Source organism: Prinia subflava, chromosome 10, assembly GCF_021018805.1.
Source record: "Prinia subflava isolate CZ2003 ecotype Zambia chromosome 10, Cam_Psub_1.2, whole genome shotgun sequence".
In the NCBI taxonomy this organism is placed as follows: Eukaryota; Metazoa; Chordata; class Aves; order Passeriformes; family Cisticolidae; genus Prinia; species Prinia subflava.
Genome location: NC_086256.1, coordinates 19,342,782 through 19,354,678, shown reverse-complemented (window position 1 = coordinate 19,354,678; position 11,897 = coordinate 19,342,782). Strand labels below are relative to the sequence as shown.

The 11,897-nt window shown below is 42.1% G+C and overlaps 1 long non-coding RNA gene across 1 annotated transcript in view; it reads right to left on the bottom strand.

Moving 5' to 3' along the window:
- The window catches only part of LOC134555724 (uncharacterized), a 128,299-nt gene that overhangs the window by 28,215 nt on the left and 88,187 nt on the right, over nt 1–11,897 (bottom strand). Inside the window, exon 3 of the long non-coding RNA XR_010081479.1 lies at nt 5,758–5,830. This is a non-coding gene — a long non-coding RNA (uncharacterized LOC134555724). The remainder of the gene's footprint in view (nt 1–5,757; nt 5,831–11,897) is intronic.

The window sequence follows — 11,897 nt, the reverse complement described above, 5'->3', positions numbered from 1 at the left end:
CCCAGCAATTCAACAGTAAGGGGATTACCTCCCTCATCAATTGCTGGGAGTGGCAGGTGCGGCAGCTCTTCCCGCAGGGCTTGCCTAAACGCAGCAAGCCATAATTCAAATTCAGCCGGTGTCATCAGGCAAGAAAATAATTGCTTTAAGTCTGCAGGAAGGGTTGTCGCAGCTGCTAGGTCTGCCTGAAGGAGGCCGCGGAAGTACGGGCTCTCTCTCCCAAATTCTTTGTGTGCCTTACATAAATCTCGAATTATAGTTTGTGAAAATGGCTGCCAATTCGGTTTAGGGTCGCCACCCCCTCGAGCCCTTCGGTAGGTGACAGGTGCAGCTGAGAGATGCACTTCCTGGTTTCCATCGCTGTTGTCTTCCGGTTCCCTACCGTGGGAACCGGAAGAGGCAGCGTGGGAACTACCATTCCAAGATGGCCTCCTTCCGGGGTGGGGAGAAGTGCCTGGCTCCGCCCCTAGGGCGGGCCAGGGGGCAGGAGTGGGAGGAGTGTCAGCGTGGGAAAAGGGAGGGACCGAAGGCGGGGTTTGGGCGGCCACAAAGGGAGGAGACATCGGGTATGTGGGAGGAGCCATGGGTGGAGCAAGGGAGGGAACAGAGGGGGCGGGTGTGGGAGGGACCAAGGGGTAAAATGGGTTGGGCAGACAAAAGGGGTTGGGCGGGTATGAAGGGGTTGGGTCAAGGAAGGGATTGAATTTCGGGGGAGGGGGACGCGGGGGAGGGGTAGGAGAACGGCGCGAACGGGCGCCATCTTGTGTGTCGCAGGCGCCATCTTGTGGCTCCTGTGACGCAGCAAGATTAAATCTAACTTTTGGTCGACAACTTGGGGAGACAGGGGAAGGGCTGCGTCCCCGGGCCGCTTGTCCAGGGCGACCCGAGGATTCCTCAGCAGTCCGGACAAGACTGCTGAGGCTGGGGGACCGGGAGTTCTGGTGAGAGCCTGGGCTGGCAGACCTAGGGTCTGCGGCTCTCCTCAGAATTCCCTTCCGAGGAGCACGGGGATTGGGAGAAGGGGAACGGGAAACTGGGGCGGGCGGTCGCGTTGGCTTTTCATGCAGGGGAGAGCTGTTAGCGATCGTTTTAAATTTGACAATCAAAAACATAAAATCTTGGGGACATTTATCCGAATTAGCCGCCTTTTTTTCGATCGCCTCCCAGTAACGGGGGTTCCTTACAAGCTCCTCAGACGTGTTACTGAACTGCACGGAAAGCCACCGCACCAGCCTTTTTAACGAACCGCGGGAGAACTGAACCTTGTTCTCCTCCAAAACCCTAACAAGAACATAATAAACTCCTTTCTGGGTGGTCGAAAGCGAGGCACCCATCTCGCCGGTGTTGAAAAACCACCCTCACCCAAGACCGGACCAACTAAATCTCAAACAGAAAACCGTAACTGCCGCAACTTAAAAACCGGGCAACCCTGCACTCGCTAAAGCCACCGATCCTCCCGGCGCGCGGCACACGCAACGTCCCCAAAAACCCGACTCTCCCCCAGCTCCGAGCCTCCCTCGAGAGCTGGCAGGAGTACTCGAACGAAACAAACCCGAACGAAAAGAACTAAAAACCGCCTGGGCACGACCAAACCGGGAGCGAAAACGAAAGCGTTAACCCCCCGGTCCTGCGCAGACTTCTCCTCGGAGCCCTCCCCCGTGGCTTGGAGAGGGGGTCCTGATCGCGCGCCCCCGACGGAGGGTACTTACCTGCGGTCTTGGGGAACCCTCAGCGCACAGAAGACTTCGCCGGGAGTGCTGCCGACGAAGCTACCTCCTGGATCTGCGAGGAGCGCTCCTCCGAAGAGGCTGCTCGACTCGCAGCGGTGGGACCGCCCTGGATCTGAAACTCTTCGGTGCTCGCGCCTGGTGCAAGCACCGCCAATCCTCACGGGGACCACAAAGAGGGAAGACAAGAGCCTCCACGGAAACTCAAGGCTTCTCCTCAGGGTCCCATCTGGGGTGCCAGCCACCTGTCGCGGTGCCGCTACTAAGCCCCTTGGCTTCACCCCGAGCCAGCCCAGGCACCGGAGCAAGCGGAATCCGAGCCGCCCCTCAGCGGAACGAAGGGGTCAGCCCTGTGGGTTCTTGTCCCTGGGAGAGGCCGGAACGGCAGTAGGATAACTGAAGCGACGCGCTAAGAGCGAGAAAGGAGGATCCAGCCAGCCAGACAGAGGAACCACAACTTTAATCCAACATAGCACTGTCCAGACCGAAGTGGAACCAGGCTGAACTGGAACTGGATCCCGAACAAAGAAATGCACCAGCTTATATGCTTTCGGGGTAGGGGAGGAGAAATGGGAGTCCCTCTTTGCGGCAACCAATGGAACCTTGACACTTGGGAGATAAGGGGAAGGGTTGCAAGCCTTGAACCAGTTAGGGGATAGGGGAGGGATAACACAGTGGCGGGAAGAGGGGAAAAGGTAACATGTGACCAAGGGGAACTTATGAATTTCAATTAAGGGGGGGTGTACAGAACATACAGCATTGTACAGAACATACAATATAGGACCCACCAGCCTTTCATCTTTTCCACATATCTAAATCCTTCCCACTTGGTAAACCACCCATATATCTTTCAACTTCTCTCTGCCTCAAAACCCTCTTTCCTATATCCTTCTTTCCCTTGTCACAGTCCTTCACAGCACCTGCTTGTTCCTGCTCACACTGTCCCAACTTTCTTTGTGGAGTCCAACTGAGGTTTAACATACTGAAATGGGGAAAGTCCAACCATCCACACCACCACAGAAAACTAACTTTTCTTGCAGACATGTTGTACCACCATGTTGAGTTCTACAGCTCCATTAACCATAATAAAATTATCGTGTATTTTTCCTGCATGTGTAATGTAATGTTTATATGAATGCCTATGGCAATTGGAAATATATTGTGACATCTAGCAGCTGACAGTTCAAGCAATGTATAAATACCAGAATAGAGAAAAGCTTAGTGTGATTTCAGAGCCAGCTTCATTGAAAATTCTCTGAACTGGCCACTCTCTTTGTGCCATCTGTTCTCATAGGATATTCTGGTACCTGAGGGAGTTTTTGTTTCAAAAACTTTGAGAACAAATGTTATGTCCAAATATAGTCTCTGCAATAAGCATTAGGTATTGAAATAAATTAGGTTAAGTACCTACCCAGGGATAAAAGTTAGGTTTTATAGGCATGAGTGCTACCAGAGGTATCAGACTCAGGGAACCCCTTATGATTTAGACCTTAGTGATATGGCAATAATAAGATACCTTAAGCAAGCTGTTGGCTGAATCAGTCAAGTTAATCTCAACTGTGTGTAAGTGAAGTCATTTTATCCACCTAAGTTGATTTTGGTCCATTAAGACAGCCCTTTTACTTCACAGTGTGCATAGTTATTACATTTCCCTACATTCATTTGTCTTCATTCGAAGGAGCACTCAACCACCTTGATGCTTATTGCCATTAACAAGATTGTGGTTTATCTTATTACAGTGTCAAATGAAGTCACAAAGAGTCATGTGGATGATAGCAAGAGAAACTGCATCAGTGTGCACAGCGTTACCATGTAGATGAGAAATATAAATGAGGGATGAAATGCAATTTAGGCAAACACTCAGATGGAAAACAAATGTGCCATTGCAGATAAACAATTCCTGAAGCAGCTGTATAGGAGTCCTCCTTCACTTGTAATTCTTTCAATGGGATTGGAAATCAGAAGAAATCAGAATGTTAAGCAATCAGGAAATAGCAGATATTTTCACTAAAGTTGTTGTATTTCAGTGAAGTTATTATCTTTTACTGACAAGACAAGCATTATAAAACAGAGAGAGTTAACTGCATGAGCATCATAAAAGCTTGTGTATTAAAGCCCAAAAGTTCATTTGGCAGAGAGACTAATAGGCCTAAAAGCTTGCTAGTTCATTTTAACACCTTCTGTTATTCTCATTAGTGCTGGCACTGATGTTCAGTTATTATTATAGGATCTGATAATATTTACAAAACCCTTGCTACTTTTCCTCCTTAGAGACCTCATCTGAATCACTTTTGAATATCTAGCAGATGTTCAAGATACTAAGTTCTTAGAAAGATGCAAGACTCTTTAAATACCACGTGAAGAACAGCTACAATCTCTAACTACTGTGCTTAAAAAGTAAAAGTTCCCTTGAAGACGCTGTATCTGTTGAGTACCTGCTGCTGGTTTTGTCCTCCGAATCAGCTTGTGCTGATCATGGAGGATTAAGGATCCCAGACCAGACTAATCCCATACAGCTGTACAAAGTCCCTATGTTAATTTTGTCTCTGGCACTTATTATGCTCAACATTTCCAGCACTACTTTTGACATAACAGTCTTTTACTATGAGTCCTTGGCCTCCAATGTTTAGTAGAAAAAGAAATGTAACTCCTGAGGCCAAAGTGTATGGATGGGATGATTTGCCTTTTACAGCACTGATCTTAGTAAGTTTTAAAATGCACACTCAAGGGAATATGTTCATTTGACTGAGTGCTCCTCACGTCATTAAAGAATCAGTCTTTATCATCATCTCAGGTTTGCTCCCCAGCTCTTGTATGAAGCAAACTCATAGGCTGTGCACAGCTAAGAAGTCTGGTGCTTTTTTAGAAGCAAAGTGGTTCATCACTGTGCAGCAGCATATGACCTGCTGAGGTCAGATCAGATGCAGACGTGTTTCAGAGACACTTGCAATTTTCATTTTCTCTGAAATTAAAAATGTCTGCAGGGTAAGAAACATCTTAATTAGGGATAGGTATGTGCTCCTTTGTGTACACCTTAATCTCCTTCCACATTAGCCACAGGGGAGTTAATAAGATGCTCAAAGTGAATTTCAGTGAATATGCAGAAGCAGCAGGTGGGTCAGAAGAAATCACTCATCTCTTACTGGCATAGCAGTCACATTATGAATGTGGACACAGAGCTGAGAGGAACAAGAGTGATGCTATCCAAACTCAGAATGCCTCGAGCCATCAGCAGAGTCAAACCACAACCCCACCAGCACGGGAGACCAGCCCCAGCTACAACCACCACAAAGTGTAATTTTGTGAGCAAGCAGCAATCCAGTAAATTATCTGTGTACATGTGTGTTAACTAAGCTCTTGTAATCTATATATCTGATGCTAACACACCTTTTCCGAACTTTTTTTATAAGACTAGCTTTGGAAGCAGCTTTATCTTTGAAGAGTTAATCAACTCTCTTCCCTGCCTGCCCCACTACACCACTTTTCCAGAAATATATTTCCATGTATTCATATTTGCTGTTTTAAGCCCATACTGGGACTATGTAAATCAAATCTAATCTGCTAAACTGGTAACTGTTGAACTAATGTGTTTTTAGTCTGTATATTTATATGTACCTGCCTGCATTTCCTGACCAATGTGTGTTACCAATAGCTAAGCCCAGTACTGCCACTGCAGCTGCACCTCCTAAGAATCCTGGCCTATTCTGCTCTCTGAGGAGAGAGGAAAAGCATCAACATGACATCCTACTCCCCTTGAAATCCCACCAAATCAGGTTGCAGGACAACTTGCTCTGATTCTGTCAGTGTTTACACTTAAGGCAAAAAGGGCATGATGCTGATGACTAACAGTACAAGGACACTGATGTATAAATCTGTATCAATTAAAAGGAAACATCTACTTTCATATATTAATACAAGAATATAGTCAGAAATCTGAAACCCCTTTTTCATTCTCCCCAAATTAGATTACACATATATCATTACAGTCATCATTTTATGGATATGTGGGAAAAGAACATGTAAGACTGACCTTCAAATCAACCCTCAGCTTGACAGCCGAGATCGATGTATTATCCAGACCTCTATTTCTCATTCTGTTTCAACTGTCAAAAAGAATTTGTTTGTTATAAATAGGAACTTTCCAACAACAAGAGAAAATAAGATATAGGCAGCCACCTTGTAAATGTACCTGTTCTCAAAATTCTCTTTGCTTTTTAAAGAACCCCAAGTTTCCAGGCTGCTTGCATGAATAGCATCCTCATCTCTTGGACTGGAGTAGTCATAATGAAGTGAGATCAGCTATTTCCAATGTTTCCTGGAGGACACAGGGGTGACATAAGTTACAGATTAATGCCTTTTTGTTCTCTGTGTGGAAAGGTCATAGGAGATCTCAGGCCCTAGTGGATCTCATTTCATAGAGGGTCTCAGTTTCAACAAAAATGTAAACCTCAGACAGAAACTGCTGGACACAGACTCTATAACTTAACCGCAAAACAAGCAAACAAGTGGTTTGCCACCACTTTTTGAAGTCCATTTTCGTTCTAATATGGTGTTAAAAAAAGAGCCTTGACCGGAAGGTTCTCCTAATTTGTTTTATGGATATAGAGTGATTGAGAAATTGTAAAAAATCCCACCATTATCTTAAATTACAGCCTCTGATGGCCAGTATTCTAACAAATGAAATTATTTTTAACCCAGGGCACCTTCAAAATCCATAAATGTCACTGAGATTCCCTTGCAGACAGGTAAGGAGTGGGTGTGTGAGGTCACAGTTAGGCCCTAGCAGACTTGCATTCACTGCAGGTACAGTTCTTGTTGGAGTACACAAGCAAGCCTTGGGTTCAGCACATGCTGGGGAGGTGTCCCCAGGCCAGCAGGAATGAGCCCCCCAAGAATCCCGTGGCCATGAGGTGCTGCTAGCATCAGGACACGTACTGCACTGTGAGGATGGAGAAGGATTTCAAAGAGCTCATTGCTACTGGGTTATCCACTACACTGGGATTTCTGCATTACTGCTTTCAACTCTTATCATAAAATGATAAATAGATATTCAGACAAATCAGTAAGTTATTTTTGACAACCAGTTATTGCACTTATTACTCAAAACCCCAGTCATAAGTTTGCACTAGCATTGTCCCTTTTGTGTAAGGAAACAAAAGTTTGTTTTCATTTATTAAGGAGCCTGAAAATCAGTTCATTTTTCTTTTTCCCCTTATGTACTCCTTAAAAAAAAGTTTGTGGTATGTACCAAAGAACAGAATTCTTACAAGCAACTCATTTTTTCTTCTGATGATACCACAAGATTCAATGAAAAAAATCCAACAAATCACAGAAGGATTTAGTCAGCTTCTCATAATAGGATGACAGAACAGAAATGTAAGCTGCAAAAGGGTTTCTTTTGCTCCAAAAGCCCAAGATTAATAGGAAAATCATAATCAAAAAACCAAGTTGAAGCGGAGTCACACAGACATCAGAAAAAAAGTTTTTCTCAAGGAACGTAATGTTGCTCAGGGAGAGGTTTGAATGATGTTTGTTTCATGGTGATTTCACTATGAAACAAAAATAAATGCGATCTACATTAACCAGACTCAGAATTCAGTGCCTATAACAATCCCTACATGAAACAAGTGACCATCTGCTCCAATTGCCCATGACAAATATTAATATTTTCTCTCTTTGCTGCCCTATTTAACCCCCCTCACCCCCTCCCTGCTTCAGCTTTAAATCCTTTTCTTTACAAAACACTACCCACCTATTTTTAACTCACATCTTCCAAATTTCCACTTGGCTGCTCACCTCATTAACATATGCTACATCTGCTCACTGGTGCTACAGACCTCCTATCTGGGACCATTTATGAACCATCTTGTAGCTGGCACAGTCATTTACATGTCTTGAAGGCATTTGCAAAATGTCACCACCTCAGAATACACCCTCAGAAGAAGCTGGAGCCAGATCCACTTAAAGCTCTTGATCTTAAATTTGTTCACTCTGTAGCTGGTCATAATTTCAAAAGTTAAAATAAAGCTTGATGCTAAGTGTGGTATTATCATTCTAATCACCCCATTCTAATCTTGATGCTTCCATTTGATCTGGAAATTTCTCTTATATTGGCAAGTAGGGATTTATGAGAATAAGAAACTATTTAGTATTTATATTTTTCCCCTCCAAAAGAAGAGGGAAAATACATTTCTACTCTTCATTTCTTCCACTCTTAATTTATTTGGAATACTGGATTCCTTCCTTTAGATGTCCTGTGAGAATAGTGCACCTAATGAGTGTCCTCCTTTTAAAAACAGAATTTAAGGCCATTTCTGACCTTAGAGGGTATTATTGCTCAAGTTTGAGTCTCTAGTGATAATCTTACAGCTGTTCAATACCAATTCTGGGTTTCATATAAATGTGTAAAGTCTTTCTTGTACATAAGCCAAGAAACAATGCAGAGCTGCTCATCTGAGCTTTTCTAATTGTTCTTATACCATCAGGAAGGGAATTCTTGTAGATAAGTTTGTCATAATACCCTGTTGGCATTTTTTATTTAACAATTGCCTCTTGAAGCTAAGCAAACCCTGGAGAAGAATAAAGCTATGGTGAATACAGTTGCAATACTAATTAACAGACATGCTAAAAATGAATGTTTTAGTAAGAATTAAAAAAAAAATGTGTCAAGCAGCCAGGAAATACTTGGAAAATCAAGTCTTATTTCCTTGAAAATTTGACAGTGCATTAGAATACATTGAGCTGAAATGCTGGGCAGCAAATTAAAGCAAGGACCTTGCGTGTGCCTCTCTGCATTATTTCTCTGGTGTTGATGTTTACCTCAGCTGCCCTTCGGGTACACTGCAGAATTTGGATGAATTTGCAAACTTACCAGTAACTCCTAGGCTCTAAAATACTGCAATACAAAGTACTAGCAGCAGTCATCTGAAAGAGATTTACTGATTAGGCAACCCAAGTTAAAGACATTGTAGTTTTAACACTGCTGGCTCATGTTTGTAAACAAAACAAAGGAAGCATCAGCAACAGATGCCCTTTGCCATGTTCTGGAATTCTGAAGAATGTCAAACCATGTTTATATAAGAAATGTAGAAACTCATCTGAGCTTCTTTGCAGAAAAAAATCCACTTAGGTCAAATGGAAACAACTGGCTCCCTACTATATTGTCTCAATATATCTGATACTGTTGTTCTTGAGTATCTAGAAGTGCTAATATGCAATGTTTAAACTAATCCTGGCTCAGAGGTGAGGTCTGAGGGTAGATACAGAGATTTTATTAATCCTCCTCTATAATTTTATTCTGCTGATATTAATTCTTTTTCTCCATCATGTGATGTCCTTAGGGTAGGGCTATATCGAACCCAAATATCACCTAAAAAGGAAGCTATAATAGAAATAATTTATTTGATTTTTCTTTATCTACTTAATTACTTCGTCCTGCACTCACTTTCTTTTATTTTTTGCAATTTCCTGAACCAAGAGAATGAACTGTTATTGCCAAAGGAAAAGGAGAAAAAGAAAGGGAGGTGTAGAGAGAGAGAAGATGGAATCTTCATTTGTCTGCATTTCTCTGTATCTCAACCTCTTCTTTGCATTCAGGTAGATTCAGTGCTAAAAAATCCTCATTAATAAATAAAAACAACCTTCTAACTCTGTATTGCTTTTGGTCCTGAAGAACATCAAAAGACTGTGCAAACCCAAAGTAAAATGCAATCAATTATGCAAGCACTGGGGATTATTTCACCAAAGCAATTGATTTAACTTCACCACTGCAGCCACCTCTCATTGGAAACATATCAGCTATTTAACAGCACACTCATAAAACAAGGTAACAAATTACCTCAACATTTCCTAGGGAATAACCTTTCAGTCTTTCACTAGAAGAAGACAGGTCAAAAATCGCCTTTCTTTTCACTTTAATTCATATGATCTCTACTATACCTATAAGAAATGTATTATAAAAGAAGGGAATCCAGCTGAAGATTTCCTATGATAGAATGTATGGCTTAGGTTTCAGTAAATAGATAATGGGATCTTTAATGACTGAGTACAAGGATTGGGAGGTGTCACGTTAAAGAGCATTTCTGTTTAACAACACCACAGGAAATAGACTTCAGGGAGAAACACAGTTCACAAATGCAGGGTTTCCATCAGTGAAGGTACTCTATCCATGTGTGACCCCAGAGGGAGCGCATGCAGGACTTTGAGAACTGACACTTATCACAACAAAATGGAAAGTTCTGAGCTTGACAAGGGGCACGACCTAAAAAGGGAAAGGAGACACTGTCCAAGATATTGTATCCAAAGGAATTTGTTTATTTCTTTGTCTTGCTATATACATTTTTTGTTCTGTCAAATGGGAAAGTGATTTCTTTCTTCCCTTCTCTTGGACTAGGGTCACATCTTACTTTCACTATGTAGCTAAAGAGACAACACTCTGATGTTGATGCCCTTCGGACACTTCCCATACAAATTATGTTTCCTTTTTTCCAAAAGTGCTGAGAAATCTAGAATTGTCATTATCACTCAGCAAGATACTGTGATGTTTTTCACTGTGTTGTTTATGAAAAGCTACATAACATCATACAGAAATGAAATTACTTCATTTTCACCACTGATTCGTTCTTTCTAACATTATTCAGTATGTGGATCACCTGTCTCATATTCCCATGATCACATACTGAAACTTAGCTTTAAAACTTAACTTTTCTCAGAAGCTATAATGCCAGGGACTAGAACCTTTGCCATGTCACAGGCTTCTGTCAGGGAAATCCAGCAAGGCAAAATCATTCAAGCAAACACAGTTACACAGAAGAGGATGAAAAAGCTGGACAATACAGGAGCCCCGAGTGCTGAGTAGCAGCTGCCATTCTGATAAGAGCTCACTAAGAGCTGCCAGTGTTCATGCAGTAAGCTGGAAATGCCTGACTCCAGGAACATAACAGGACAGAAACTGCCAAGTGTCAAGAACACAAAGTGCAGGCCACCAGCAGCACTTTGAAGCTTCTCTTTGAAGCTTGGAATGGTATTCCCCATGAAATCTGTTAGCCCAAGGGTCTGCCTGACCTCCCTTGCTGCTTGTGTGGAGTCAGCTCTACCAGCATGCAGGTGTGAAACAGCATTTCCCTTGCTTGTAAGCAGTCAGAATAAAAAAGGGGTTATAAATATTGAAATAGATTCCCAGATGCCAGCGTCTCAGGACAGGTGGGAACATGACAGTGCACAAGTCTATCTAAAAGCACACAAGGACTGTACAGCTAATAGCATGTCTCTGAATAAGAATTTTCTCTGGCTTTAGCAACAATAACCCAAAGAGGTTTTATTTTCTCCCCCTCAAATCAGAATTGTTCTCAAATCAGCACTAAAGAGGACAATTTAATTCTAATTCAGTTTTTATTTGAAATGTATTAACATGCATAAAGAATTGCCTTCACTAAGGCAATTTTCAAAGGTGTTTCGTGTTTTGTTTCCATTTTTTCTCTTTTTTTAGCCAAACCTGTAACACACTACTGTTATTGAATCATCCTCAGATTTTTTTCATCCTAATTCTTGAAAAAAAACCCACTTTATTAATGTATACTTCAGATACCTCATGATTTAAGGAAGAAATTCAGCATTCATGAATGAGATTTTTTGTTTTGCTGGTGGTACTACATTTTTACATAGCAGCTGAATACCTTGTAAGTATATAGGACATATGGAAACACTATAAAAAGGAAATTAAGGTGGTATATAAGCTGGCATTTCTTTAAGTAGGAATAAAAAGTATGACAAACTAGTGAGAGAGTCACTGGAAGACATTTGGCAGCATTGGTTATGTCTGAAAATAATGCAGCTGCCATCTTATTTTAGACAGTCACAGGAGTCTGACTGATCTAAGAAGCTGTCATCAAAGAGATCTGAAAGCTTGATAAAGTACAAGAGAAATCAAGAGAAATCAATTAGAGAAAGAGAAATCAATTTTTCAAACCCAGCCAATCTTCAACTTGGATGCTTGTGAAACACAGCAGAATGACTGACTAGCATAAAGGAACTAGAAAAGTTAAATTACTCAAGATAATACTGGATTTGTCTATTTGTTCTGTCACCCAGTCACATTAATATTATGCTCACTGTACTGTTATCCTTTTATTTTCCAGTTAACAGATAAAATAGACTCAGCACTTCCACTTT